At 37.6% G+C, this 15655-nt stretch overlaps 1 long non-coding RNA gene across 1 annotated transcript in view; it reads right to left on the bottom strand.

Moving 5' to 3' along the window:
• Positions 1 to 15655, bottom strand: part of LOC109548287 (uncharacterized) — a 734651-nt gene that overhangs the window by 708280 nt on the left and 10716 nt on the right. The window contains exon 2 of the long non-coding RNA XR_002174337.3: positions 6335 to 6473. This is a non-coding gene — a long non-coding RNA (uncharacterized lncRNA). The remainder of the gene's footprint in view (positions 1 to 6334; positions 6474 to 15655) is intronic.

Genomic DNA, 15655 nt, shown 5'->3' with positions numbered 1-15655 from the left:
GAAGTGTAAATCAGGTATAAAGTCAGAAATCCAGGAAGTCAATTTCTAGAATCTATCCACTAGAAAAGACAAAGTTCTAGCTGAGCCTTGCTCATTCATTCATTCATTCATTTATCCAATCCTTTGTTCACAAATTCATACTAAACACCTACAAAACATTGCTAGACACTGTTCCTGGCCCTATGGATTCAACAGGGAAAAACAAGCATCATCCCTGCCCTTGTAAAGAGCTTTGCTGGAATTGCTTCGGGGCTTGAGTAGTGGTGAATATTTAGGTTAAAAAACTTCATCAAGACAGGGCTGTTGGACACTACCAGTGTTAGCAAGATTGAACTGCCTGTGCCCCTGAAAAATTCTGCTCCAGCCCACAGGCAGCCAGATCAGTAGCAAGAAAAGAAATGTAGTTCTATGACCTTATAAACATATATTAAATAATAAATGGAGGACAAGGTGATGATGATGATGAGTAGTTATATACTTGTTTCATGATCCAACCAAGAGACTGAAATCACATCATTTATTTAAACAGAAAGTAATATAAAGAATTGTTATATTCACTAGTTTGTTGTATTTTTTAGATTCCACATATAACTGATATCATATAGTGTTTGTCTTTCAACAAGCTAGTGAATATAACAAAAAAGAATCAGACTCACAGATGTGGAGAACAAACTAGTGGTTACCAGTGAGAAGAGGGAAGCGGGGAGAGGCAATAAAGGGGTAGCGGATTAAGAGGTACAAACTATTTATGTATAAAATAAGCTACCAAGATATATTGTACAACATGGGGAATATAGACAATATTTTATAAGAACTATAAATGGAATATAACCTTTAAAAATCGTGAATCACTATACTGTACAAAAAAGAATTGTTAATTCAGTAAAAGTTGTTAATTAGCTATTGAAAAGACAAAAAGAGAACTCTAAGTTATCACAGAGATAGTAACTGCAAGATGCAACTGCCATCACTGAGTTTGGAGAAATAAAGGAAGAACTGGGAATTATTAACTGTTAGAAGACTGGAGGACAGACCCCATGGTGTTGAAACTCAGATTTCTGAGAAGAGGAGATACTCAGATGGTGCTAGGTCCCTGAGCTCAGAAGTAGGAGGCATCCCAGACCTGGGGAGGAGATGTCCCAGAACTCTGAAAATGGGGAGCTATCCAGCTGCTACTGGGGTCTTTAAGGGTTGGCTCTATGGGTGTTGGGAAAAAACTGCAAATTGGACTCAACTGCTGCTATTGGAACAAACTGCTGCTACAGAGGTAAAGAAGCACTGCTGGGGTGACACTCACGGGGGGAAAAAAAGCCAATAGAAAACAAATAGGAAGAAAAACAGAAAATAAGAGCAAAGAGGAAGAAGCATGTTCCATCTACTTCCTCCTGCTTGCAGTCTCCCTCTAGCACCTCCAATGACAGAGTTAAACCAATTGACAAAGCAGAAACGTGATTTGCAGACGCCCAGCCCCAGTATCAAAAAGCAAAGTATAGAAGAGTGGCTTTGAAACTGAGAGATGATAGTTTAAATAACCATCCCAGCAATCTAGCGCAAATTATTTACCTTTTGGAGACACAGTTTGTCAAATAAGGACAATAATGCCTACCACAAGATGTTTTGAGAATTAGACAAAATATATATAAAGTACTTCACATAGTGCCTGAAAAATAAAATGCATTTTTTCACAATTAATGGTTTCCACTCCTGATTCATCCTTCCAAGTACATCTGCCACCTCTGGTGCCTTCCTTAAACAACTACATTGTAGAACCCCATGTGTGGCCTAATCTATTGCCAGAATATATCTCAGCAGGAAAAGTCTATTTATAAGGCCTCAATCAACAGGGAAATCTTCTAAGTTGGGGACCATATTTTGGCTGTTGTATTTTCACTTCCATTCCTCCCTGTCATCCTGAAAATCTGGCAAAAAATATCACCTACACACTTCCTTGCCCTTGCCACCATCAATCCAATAGGCTGGCTTTCCATTAAGACACATTCAAGTTCCTTCCTTCCACTTCGCAAACAGTTCTAGCAATGTTTCATACTTGATCCAACACCTTTCACCCCAAAGAATTGTCTTCAATACCTTGTGGCCAGGAGGATCACATGCCCAAAAAGCAGACATAGGAACTCACTATCATTTTCCTGATGTTCTCTATCCAGCAGCCATTTTCCTCAGCAACATTCCAGACATCAGACACCTAAGGCCTAGGTAGAATTACTGAAAGCAGAGCAGTATCAGATGCGTTATGGCACATTTTAGAGGCAAGAGCCACCGTGGCCCTGAATGGCCCATAAAAACCAACTCTTACAAAAAATCAAAATATAGCTCTTCCACAATCTTGCCTAAAATTGTGGGTTCCTAATAGTTCATTCCCTTCCAGACCATGGCTCATGAGGTTCTACCTTTATTAACTCTAAGACCTCGGGAAATTTTCTTAAACCTCTAAGCCTCACTTAATTCCTTGTGGAATGGAATCCCTAACATTATCTCACATTTTGTTGTAGGAATTAGAAAAAACCACACAAGTTCAAGGAGAGGGAAGAAATGGGGAGTTGTTGTTTAGTTGGTATAGAGTTTCAGTTCTGCAAGATGTAACAAGTTCTGGAAATCTGTTACACAGCAATGTGAATACATTTAACACTACTGAACTGTACACTTAAACAGATACAATGGTAAACTTTATGTTCTGTGTTGTTTACCACAATTTAAAAAAATGTTTACTGAATGAATGAATGAATGAATATAAAGTTCCTATCACATGTGCAGGCACACACACACATACAAACACACACACGCACAACACAGATTCATCACAATGTCTGGCACATCACAGGTATTCAAATATCCATGAGGTTTTGCCTTTTTTGCCTTTGAGTCTCCCAACAATCTCTTGACTTCAGCCTCACCTGCATGAATTACTAATTTTTCTTCCTCTGAACACTGTGTAGACCTAATCACATTCTGTCCAGTGTTACTCCTTAACATTTCAGTTTGGGCATGCTTTATCTTGCCAAATAGATTGTCAGTTCCTGCAGAGAAGGGACCATATCTTATACTTCTTTTAATGTTCCCCCCTTCACATCCAGTGCAATCTTTGCATTAACTGTTGGCTGAGATTCTACTTCAAATGAGATGCACCTTCCCAGAGACAAAACATTCCAGTTGCTGCTGCCTGCTCTTGGTCCTCTATCATCATAGATCAACATTTATTGACCTGTTATTTATATAGAGATCTCTGTTAGGAAGACGGGGTAAGAGCAATGGACAGGGAAGATAGGAAGACAACTAAATGATATGTAAGATATGATTATTGTCCTCAAAAGGCTTACAATCTATTTGCACAGACAAAACAAACATACAGAGGTTGGTAAAATTGCAAGGAAAAAAAGCTAAGTATCCACTGAGTGTTACGGACAATGCAGGTATTCAAGAGGCCATGGATACTTCATGGGAAATTAAACAAGAGATGAGCTTTAGAAAAACACAAGCAATAGAGTATATATTCTTTAGAGTTAAGATGATTCTTCAGGGGAAAAAAATGTATCTTCCTACTAACTCTGAGATAAAATTATTATACATTTTCAAGATAATACTAATAACAACATTATTTCAGGCACTGCAGTAGACTCTACATACTATCACTAATCTAAAAAAAAGGAGGGGGTGGTATAATCCCTGTTTATACATAAAGAAACAGTGTGAAAGAAACTAAGCTACTTCTCTACAGATGCAGATAGTAAGTACTGGATTTGAACACATCTGTCTGACTCCAAAGCATGAATTCTTCCCACTATACAACTCATTCATTCATCAAACATTTACTTAGCAAGTGTTGTGCTGAAGATAAAAAACTAAGTAAAACATGATTTCTTCCTTCAAGTAGTTCTGGTCTGGTGAGGAGGCAGTTATAGAAAGAAACCATTTCAACCAAATGTGGTGAGTCCAAGAATAGAGACTTGCAGAAGAAGTTATGGAGTACATAGGAAGGAAAGTTAATCCATCCTGGAAAATCCTGGAAGATTTCCTGGAGGAGCAGAATTCTTTGTTGAGTCTAAAGGAATAAAAGAAACAACAACAGCTTACATTTATGTACTTACTAGGCAGATACTATTATTAGCCCTGATCTACAGTTGAGAAAAATTGAAGCACAGAGAAGTGAGCAACTTAAACCATTTATAAACAAGTGGTAGAGCCAGGATATGAACCTATTCTCTCTTAACCTCTACAGTATACTGCATATGAGTAGGAGTTTGCCAGAAAAGTAGACTGAAGAGGAGCATTTTTTGCAACAGGAAAATTGAGAGCAAGGCAAAGGCAAGAAACTGCCCTGTACGGGACCATATAAGTACCGTATGACTGAAGCAGGAAATAACAAGAGATGAAATTAGAGAATTATGGGCCAGACCACAAAAAGTCTTGTGTAACATGCTAGGCTCTTAGAATTTATCCTATAAACTATGGAAGAATGTCTTCAGATTATGCCAGCTATTTGGAGGATGAATGTCAGTTAAGACTAAAGGGAAGGGAGTCCATTAGGAGACAGTCGTTGTTATTATTATTATTATTACTGTAAAAAACAAACAACATGAATTTATTCTAATAATTTGTAAGTATACAGTACAGTAAGGAGACCATTTTAAAATACAACAGAAAGAGAATGAGAACTTGAACTTGGGTGGAGAGAACAAGATGGAAAACTAGGAAATAAGACATGTCTAAATGGCAAAATAGGCAGAACTTGGTGATGAACTGAATATGCCTACCTCCCTATCCATCAGCATTTCCTTTTTAAAATAATTTATTCAGGAAAAGAGACAGCATAAATGTATGCATTTGTCCTTCTGAACTGGTTACGCATGGTGCTAGGCCCAGTAGCATTAAAAATGATTGAGACACACTTCCCATCCTAGAAGAACCTGCAGTCTGGAGTGGGAGTGAAGAACAAGACAAGCGCAATAAAGGGTTATGTGGTTATGAAAGAAACAGGTACAACATGCTCTGGGGATCCAAGGCAGGAATAGTTATCCCCAACCTCGGGAGATCAAAGAAGGGTTGAAGGAAAAGATGCCCCAAACTGAATCTGAAGAAATGAGCAGACACTTCCAGTGGATCATGTATTACTTGACGTAAATGTTTCTCCAGTGTAGTGTGGCAGGAACACAACAGAACAAACAGTTTCAATGAATTATGCAGAGGAGGTGGGGGGGGGGGGAGATAAATATGTGGACCCCTGAAGGTATCAAAAGTAGAGCAGGAATTTGTTAGCTGCTAGTTCCTCCATTAAAACACCAAAGCACAAGTGGGAAAGTGAGGTCACAAAAAGATGAAGGTGGGGAACAAGATAGTGATCTGCAATAAATCTACAAGAAGTGCTTTGGTTTTATAGTGCTGTCTGTGGCCACACCATCACACTCCATCTAGCTCCACCTTGAGGCACAGAGTCAGAGCTCAGTATGCTTGGAGAAGTATATAAGTCTATTAGGTATACCCTGAAACCTAGCATTTCCTATAATTGTAGGATGTTATCTTGAGATTCACAGTTATGGCTATGTGCATCAGGCAGTTCCTACTGCTCTTCTAAAGGATTTTAAATCACCTCATAACAACTTATGTTTAAAAGCCTCACTGCCTCAGTCACAAATATTGATCTTTGTGAACAAAAGTACCTTTTTTTGACAAATGTGTTTATAGAGACATTATTTTTTTCTAAATGCAATGCCCAATGTCAGAAAAGCAATATTATTCATGAATATAAACTCTCAGACTTGAAAAAGAACACCTTTGTTTAACCTGTTTAATATACAACATCTATGCAAACAATTCCTAAATCTCAAGCATCTTTCTGGAAATGGCTATTCATTCCCTTCTAAAGTCAAATTTCTACTGCTGTCCCTAACAATTAAACAAGAAAAAAGGAAATTCAGTTGCTGAAATTGATCACAGATTTTCAAGTTCATTTAACATACTGTCTTCAACACAACAACATAGGCTACAAATCTAGTTCTTTGATTTTGAATAATCTCAATATTCTTTATAGGGCAGTTTAGAAGTATTTTTCCTTAAAAAAATAAAATGATTTATCTAGAGGAAAAAATGTCTAATAAAATCATTTTAATTAGTTGTACACATTAATCATGAAATTGCACAGAATAATTATAGTGACAGTTCTCCACTTACTATAATGAAACATAGTGAGAATGGTTAGAATATAAACAGATCAGAGGGACTATGAAGGTAAGTGTTATTTGGCATAATTTTACCATGATTTAGTAAAGACTATGTCTCCCAGGATAAAATAATAGGTTCTCATTATATGAAGGTGACTTACTTGGAATCGGGAACCAGAAACTCTTTATTTCTCATGACCAGCCATCCCCAGTCCAAATCCCACATTCAGGAGCATCAGAATCTCTGACCACATGCCAAAATGAAGACAGATGGATACAGAGCTGTCACATATTCAGTACCTGCAAAAAAAAAAAAAAAAAAAAAAAAAAAATGGAGTTATGACATCAGAAGACAGTAGGCTAAGGCCTAAAGAGTCCTGCTTTTTCACACATAGTAGCATGTTTATTCATCCCATTGTACTTCTACAGTTCCCCAGAGGGAAAATAAGTACCTGAAGTTTCAACTGGGAAAGATGACTCACCCCGAAACTTGCTGAGTAGTTTATGAAGGTTTACAATGCTTGTGAATTGCTGCTTGTGTCTTGTGTGCCAGGTAATGGTCAGGATGACATGAGGCAAAAGGGTTTGATAAAATGGAAAATAAAAATCTATGGCAGTCACATATAAAAATGACAATGTGTGTATCATAAACCTTTACACAAACATTTTAGCATATGGTGTATATATTTCAAGTGATATAAGTGCAAAAGAAAAGGCCTTTAGCACAAATTGACCAGCTTCGACACTGGAAAAATACAAATTAACAAAAAAGAAATTCAAAGGGAAATTAATGGATCTCATAAATGTCTCAAGGGTGAAAATATTGTTTTCTCCTCAACACAGGAAAGAAACAATTTCTCGTAATAAATTCTACCAGATATTTTAGTGATGGTGTTATTTCTGTTGCTTTTAAAAATGTATTTTTAATTGTCCTACATATTTCCTTAAGCATACAAAAAGAATTGAGAGTCCTGGGGCGTAGCCAAGATGGCAGAGTAGGAAGGCCCTGAGCACACCTCCTCCCACAGGCACACCAAAATTACAACTATTTACAGAACAACTGTCTATGAGAACAAGCTGAAGACTAGCAGAAAAGATTTTCCTCAACTAAAGATATAAAAAAGGAACCACAATGAGCTGGGTAGGAGGGGCAGAGACACTATGTTATCAATACCCACACCCCTGGGTAGGCGACCACAAATGGGAAGATAATCACAACTGTGGAGGTTCTCCCTAGGAAGCAAGGGATCTGAGCTCCACCTCCACATCAGGCTCCCCAGCTTGGGGGTCCTGCACCAGGAAGACAAGCCCCTATAACATCTGACTTTGAAAGCCAGCAGGGCTTATATACAGGAGAGCCAAAGGGCTGTTGGAAATGAGAGACTCGAGGCACACAAAAGCTCACATGCTCCCAGTCCCAGCACAGAGACCGTAATTTGAAAGGAGCTTGGGTTAGACAACTTGCTAATCTTGGAAAGCTTCCTAGAGAGGTGGGAGGCAACTGAGACTCCCCCGAGGACATAAACACTGGTGGCAGTCAATTTTGGGAGCTTGATCTACCAGGCAGACACTGGTGCTGGCATGCACCATTTTGGAGTCCTCCTTCTAGCCTATCAGTGTTAGGGGCTTACCTGCCCACCAATGGGACAGTACCAGCCCCAGGACCCACCAGGTCATGCAGACAGCCATGCTGGGACCTAAGTGTCCATTGATAGATGAATGGATAAAGAAGATGTAGTATGCAACGGAATATTACTCAGCTATAAAAAAGAATGAAACCTTGCCATTTGCGACAACATGGATGCACCTAGAGGGTATTATGCTAAGTGAAACAAGTCAGACAGAGAAAGACAAATACTGTATGATTTCATTTATATGTGGAATCTAAAACAAATAAACATAACAAAACAGAAACAAACACAGATACAGAGAACAAACTGGTGGTTGCCACAGTGGAGGGAAGTGAGGGGATGAGTGAAATAGGTGAGGGAGATTAAGAGAGGTATAACCTTCCAGTTATCAAGTAAATAAGCCAGAGGGATGTAATGTACTGCATGGGGAATACAGTCAATAATATTGTAGGGCTTCCCTGGTGGTTCAGTGGTTGAGAGTCCGCCTGCCGATGCAGGGGACATGGGTTCGTGCCCCAGTCTGGGAAGATCCCACATGCCGCGGAGTGGATGGGACCGTGAGCCATGGCCGCTGAGCCTGCACATCCGGAGCCTGTGCTCCACAACAGGAGAGGCCACAGCAGTGAGAGGCCCACGCACCGCAAAAAGAATGAATTTAAAAATTTTAAATTAAATAATATTGTAATACCTTTGTATTGTGACCGATGGTAACTATATTTATCATGGTGATCATTTTGTAATGTATAAAAATACTGAATCACTATGTTGCACACCTGAAACTAATGTAATATTTTAAGTCAATTATACTTCAATAAAAATTTTAATTAAAAAAAAATTAGATTCTCCACTTATCACAGAATAGCCCCCAAACAGGCAATACTATTCCCATTGCTAAAAGTATTTGAAATATATACCAGCATACCATACAAGTCAACTGTTCCCTACAATGCCCTCTCACCAAACTGAGGTGTTTTCACAAACAAAAGGATTCAAAAGCAGCAGAAGTCAGGATGGCTTTTGCAGTTTCTCAAAGCATGACCTACAAAGGAACTCCCTCTCTCTGTGTCATGCAGGCTAATCCCTACTGGTAGCAATGATAACGCTAATATACTGGCTGCACTCATCTGATGTTATTTATGTACCTCCAACTGATGACTAGTAAAATGAGGCTTTAAAAAAAATTCATTAGGTCCCCTTCCTTTTTTCCTTCCCTCCTTCCTTCCTCCCTCCCTCCCTCTCTCTCCCTTTCTCCATCTCTCCAGATTGTCTTTTCTTTTCTCCAATAGTGAAAAAAAATGGGTGCTAGTAGGTCTACATGTACCGCAATCCCTATCTCAGGCTACATTGGAAGACCAATGGATCATCACCCAGAGTAAACCTGTCACTTCTTCACATCACCTACCCACAGAGAAAAAATTCTGTTTCTTATCTATCTAGGTGTCTACATCAAAAGCTTAGGATGTCACCTTTGTTTTTTATCTTCTAATATCCAATAAGTTACCAAGACCCACTATTCTTGCTAATACTCTCAAATCTGTCCACTTACTACCATCTCAATGTCTCCACACAATCTGGGTCTCCACGATCTCTTCCTTGTCTCCTCACTGACCTTGATGCCTCTACTCATAGCCTTTCCATCTGCTCACCACACTGCAGCTAGAGTAATCAATCAAAAATGCAAATCTGGTCAAGTTATTCCTGTTAAAGACACTTCAGTGGCTCCCCCATGTTCTTAGGATAGTCTTGTATGCTCACAATATATGTTTCTGTAATCAGACCCCTGCTTATCTCAACTCCTCTTCACCTTACTGACCCTTACAAAAGTAGTCTGTTTTCACTATCATGAACTACAGCCAAGCTCTAAGGCCTTTGCACCTGTTGCCCCCTCTTACTAGAAAATCCTCCCTGCCATATCCCTGCCTTTAACATGGCTGAAACTTACTCAATCTAAAGGATTCATCTCAGATGTTAGTTCCTCCAGGATGCCTTCTACCTTACCTGCTTGGCACTCCCATAGAAATTGATTATCATCAGTCAGTGTTCACTTTTAGCTTCCCCAACACATCAGTAAGTATTTGTTGAAAAAAAATTTTTAATTCAAATCATTTTGTTGCATGACTGTTGGTTTTACTGTAGCATATGTGTATAAAGATCCAACTTAACTAACAATGAACCAAGCTGCTTAGCTTTGCATCCCACATTTAACTACTTGGACACACATAAACTAGGCAATTTTAACTTTATACTATTAAGGGTTGACAGAGACCCTGATATCATTAAAGTCAAGTCCTATAAATATAAAAATATATGGGTTTATATTTACCAGAAAACCAAGGTTTGAGTTTGCAAGAGCTCACTCTAGTTTTATTAATATAAAAATCAACCTTTATTGTTTCAGGGTCATCTCAGTGACACAAAACTGTCTGAAAATTTATCAACTGCTTCCTTTTCACAGTGATTAAGAACTGCCTGGTTAACAGAGGGTAGAGAATTGCACAGCTGTAACATGCTTAGTGTTATCTGAATGTAAACAAATGTGATAACTGAAAGCAAATTCAATCAAAAGAAACATTACCACTTTCTCAATGATTAACATGAAACTAGTTATCTAATGAAAAAAATTTAGAACAAAAACTTCAAGGTGACCCAAGACTTAGGAGTTCCTAATGTGAAAGCTTAATTCTGTTATAAGTCAGTCAGCATCAATATAAACTCTGTATCTGTCCAATTTAGAAGAATCTCTTGGATAAAAAAATCTAAGGTTCAACTGTCAAACACAGTACCTAAGCTTTGATTTTCAGGATGATGGGTGAGGAAGGTGATGGGTGAGGAAGGGGGGTAAAATGTGAATATTCTCTGTTTGCTTTGATGGTCCACAGTAAGCACAGTTCTAATTAATCTTGCCAGTAAGAGAAGCCATAATCCACAAGGACTCACCTTCCCAGCCAAGCTGCTATTCTACATCCTGTATGGCTGAGTGCAGAATACTGTGCTACCTAACCAAGTATAATTGGTACTGGATGCTCCACCCAGATTCCTTCCTCATCCTTCCCTCAGCTGTTGGGAATACCATCTTTTGACAGTTCACATTTGTGTCCCTCACAGAGAAATGCCCTTGGCCACAAAGAACTGCCTCACTTAAAGTTAAGCTCCCTCTCAGGGGAGAGCTCACAGTCAATGAGCTACTCATACAAAGGAACAAAAACATCTTTGCTTCAATATAGAGTATCTCTGAAGGAACATCCCAGCTCAAGAGCTCCCTAAAGGCTCTACTGATGCCTCAGTTGCACTGTGGGTCAGGTTCTCCCGCTTCCTGATCCTCCTTTTCTCACTTCCTTAACAGATGCATTTCTGGAGACGACTTCTCAGAAAACCTCTTCATCTGAGAATCTACTTCCAGGCAGCCTAATCTAAGACTCAAGTCAGTAACTATGAAAGGCAAATATACTAGTATACAGTAATTTTGCTGACTTCATAGGTCTTGGTATCAGTCTTGGTCTTTTGTTACAGATGTCAACCTATTAACTGAGGCAAAGACAAGATCTAAAATTTAATCCACCACTAACTGACTCCAGTTCCCATTTAATTGTAAGAAAATTTAGGAACCAACTCATTGGTACTATAGGTTATCTTACTTTACCCTTTATCCTCAACAATTTTGAATGTTTGGCAAAAATTACTGGATAATTTTATCATCACCCAATTATAAGAGAAAAAATATTCTAGATGAAATTCTAATTAAAAGAGCATAAGAAGAAAAGGAGAATAAAAATGATTTGTCCACAGTAGATCTCTATGTTCTCAAAGATAGGGGAAATGTACTTTTGTTGGACTTATAAAGATTCAGGCCTTTTCTGATCAAAATATAAAAGAATTATTAGAATAGAATCTACTTTTTATGTTCTCAATCAATCTCTTAAAATCTCCTTTGGAAATGAAAGAAAGGTTGCCATGAAATCAACTGATTCATTTATTCCATTCACTTCTCAATCCAAAGGATATGAAAAGATCCTAGGTTTTGAGGTCTTTGTTTTTTCTTTTTTGTCTTTGTTTTTTTGTTTTTGTTTTTTTGAGTTTTGTTGTTGTTGTTTGGGTGTCACCATTTTGAAGAGTAGAAATTAAATCAGTTGGTCTGCCTAACTGTAGTCTCATTTGTCTTAGTTGATACAAACCTAAGTTTCTCTTCTAGAGCATATGGACACAAAAACTAAATAGATCACAGTACAACAGCAAATGCTGATGTGCTATCCTTTTAAGAAAATATAATTTTTATATATAGATGCAAACTGCCAAACAGAAAAGGAGGCTTGCCCACAAAAATAAATCTGTTTCCTTTAAGTAGAAATTTCTGTCAAGTACAAATAGAATCACTAACTTAAAAGTAGTTTCCTATAACTGAATGACAAGGCCCTATTCCTGTTGGGGAAAGGAAGATGCAAGTGGAGGCAGAGATCCATTCTTTTATGTTTTACAGGAAAAATAAAATGATATGTGTCTTTCTCTTTCACTCCCAGTGTATCAAACCTAGACTAGTTTTTCTAGATTTTTCTACAGTTGTCCCTCAGCATTCACAGGGAATTGGTTCCAGGACCCACCATGGATACCATGATCCAAGTATGCCTAAGTCCCATAGTGGGCCCTCTGTATCCATGGGTGCAGAACCAGCAGATTCAGAACCAGCATATGCGGAGAGCCAACTGTATATTTATTGAAAGAAATCTGCTTATAAGTGGACTTGTGCAGTTTGAATATCTGTTATCCAAGGGTCAACTGAACTATGTACTTTTATGAGTAAAAGTGTTTTAAATATTCATATATATAATATATAAATTATATCCATTACTGTGCTAGTAGGTACATTTCAAAAACACAATAATAGAAGTATTATAAAAATAAAACAAAAATGAAATTAAAACTTTACATAACTTCAGTTTATTAATTAGTGGTCCAAAAATTTTTCCTCATACTAAAATATTCTTTTTTTTTTTTTTTTTTTTTTGCGGTATGCGGGCCTCTCACTGTGTGGCCTCTCCCGTTGCGGAGCACAGGCTCCGGACACACAGGCTCAGCAGCCATGGCTCACGGGCCTAGCCGCTCTGCGGCATGTGGGATCTTCCCAGACTGGGGCATGAACCTGTGTCCCCTGCATCGGCAGGCGGACTCTCAACCACTGTGACACCAGGGAAGCCCCTAAAATATTCTTAATAAAAATTCTAAAATAAAGATCAATGCAATCAAATATACATCATTTCTCTCAAACTTAGCTTAACATTTATTGATGCTATGATTCAAAAGTATGGTTCTAAATTCAATTATGATTGTCATAAGCTAAAAATAAAATGCTAAACAAAGATAAAAAGATCCAAATAGATGAGGCACATTATTGGCTGTGTTTATTAAATCATGAAATTCATTTTACAATCCTTTGAGTGGTTAGTATTATATTTAACCCATGGTTTTTTTGCAAGAATCTTTGAAAGTTAATCAAAACCAGATAGCACGATATGGTCATCTACTTAACCAGAAAGACAAACACTACAGTAAACAATTATATGTTGAAAGTGAACTAATAAATATGGGCACTATGGTTGACTCTCACTCTTCCTAGAATAGCTGGGAGACTCTTTAGAACACATGATTATTTGACAAGTTGGCAGTGTAAGGGCACCAGTGTTAAACCACGTGATAAATATTAGTAAATCTGTATTTCTTACTTTCAAGAGGAAATTAATTTTAAAAAGAATTTGAACATTTCCTTCCCAAACTCTCTGGCAATCCAGGGAGAAAATCTCTTACCTAAACAACTGATTCCAAAGAATTGTTTAGAAAAGAAGACACCAAAAATTTAACCTTGGTGTTTTTTCAGGCTTTGCTTCCCTGAGTAGTTAAGCACCTAGACAGTATGATAAGCAGGGTCAACATGTTTACAGATCAGCACACTGCACATATTTTGGTCTCACATGCTCAAAAGTCAAATATACTATTGACCCTTGAATGACACAGGGGTTAAGGGAACCAACTCATATGCAGTTGAAAATTTCTGACTCCCCAAAATCTTAACTACTAATAGCCTACTGCTGACTGGAAGCCCTACCAGTAACATAAACAGTTGATTTACACATATTTTGTATGTTATATGTATTATATACTGTATTCTTACAATAAAGTAAGCTAAAGAAAAAACAGTAAGAAAACCATAAGGAAAATTTACAGTACTATACTGCATTTATAGATGCCATAAGTTTACATCAACTGTTGACAAGATGAACTGTCTGTCAGTACCTACATCAATACTCTATTATATGGTATAAAACACTGTAGATGTTATACATAATACTAACACTAGACATCAAAAACAAAAAGATAGGGACTTCCCTGGTAGCACAGTGGTGAAGACTCCACGCTCCCAATGCAGGGGGCCTGGGTTCGATCCCTGGTCAGGGAACTAGATCCCACATGCATGCCACAATTAAGAGTTCGCATGCCACAACTAAGGAGCCCACATGCCGCAACTAAGGAGCCTGCCTGCCACAACTAAGACCTGGTACAACCATATAAATAAATAAATATTGAAAGAGAAATTCATTTTTATTTACAGGTATAATGATTCATGTATTAATAATGAAGCAGCAATATAATTGCTTTAGAGTAGCCTAGTGTAATCTATAGGAGTGCTTCACAGTAGCCTAGCCTATATGCTAAGGAATGAATTGTTATAAAACTTTCATGGCATACAGTATTATGGTCACATTCATAATACAGTATAGGAAACATCGTTACTTTAAGAAAACACAAAAATTTCTAATACAGTTCTTGCTACAAAACAAGCTCACCACAATAGCAACAAGAGGTGGCTATGAAATTATTACATTAGGACAATAATGTACTACAGATTTTATACAGTTATAATTATTTTTTTAGCCGCGGCATGCGGGATCTTAGTTGCCTGACCAGAGATCGAATCCATGCCCCCTGCAGTGGAAGCATGGAATCTTAACCACAGAACCACCAGGGAAGTCCCTATATGCTTATAATTTAAAATTGCATCTTGACATTTGTTTACATTTCTCTCAACTGCAAATGGTGCCATGTACAGTCTGTAAGTGTATGTGTAAGTTCTGATAAATTTTAACTTTTTATAATAGATTTGTGTACACTTTATGGTATTAAATGATAAAAGAGGCTTGTATCTACGTGTATTTTATGCATTCATGACACATTTTTGCTTAATTTTTTTCTATACTTCTGGGCTACACAGTTCATCTGAGAGCTTTACCAAATTGTCACAAATCTCCACAAAACTTTCCAATACATTTACTGGAAAAAAATCTACGTATAAGTGGACCCACGCAGTTCAAATCCATGTTGCCCAAGGGTCAACTGTACTTTGATGTCCAATGTTTCATGGATTTACTCATTCAGAAATTAAATCAAAATAGTTCATTTCCCAGGAAAGCACAATTTGAAATTTAGAATAAGAAGAAATATGAAAACTTACTTTGGCCCAAGATTTAATCACCCAGAAATGTACAAATGTACAGTACAATGACTTGATATCCACAAGTCTGTTAAGATCATTCTGACTAATGGCAGGAAGCATTTTGTAGGTATTCCACAACAAATCCATTTTCGGGACACATCACATTCAAAAGCTTGAATAAGCTTTTATCTTGATCCTCAGATTATAAACTTTCGCTGGTCTGAATAAAATATACAGAACCCACTTTTCATCTGTTCACTTTAGTATTACACAATAGTTTAGGGAACAGTATCAGTTACACAGACTGGTGATAAAAGATGAACAATATTAACAATATATCATATATACTTATGTATTTATAAGTATTAAGA

Source organism: Tursiops truncatus, chromosome 9 (assembly GCF_011762595.2).
Source record: "Tursiops truncatus isolate mTurTru1 chromosome 9, mTurTru1.mat.Y, whole genome shotgun sequence".
Taxonomy (NCBI): Eukaryota; Metazoa; Chordata; class Mammalia; order Artiodactyla; family Delphinidae; genus Tursiops; species Tursiops truncatus.
The sequence above is the reverse complement of the archived record's forward strand: the minus strand, read 5'-3'. Positions and strand labels throughout refer to the sequence as shown.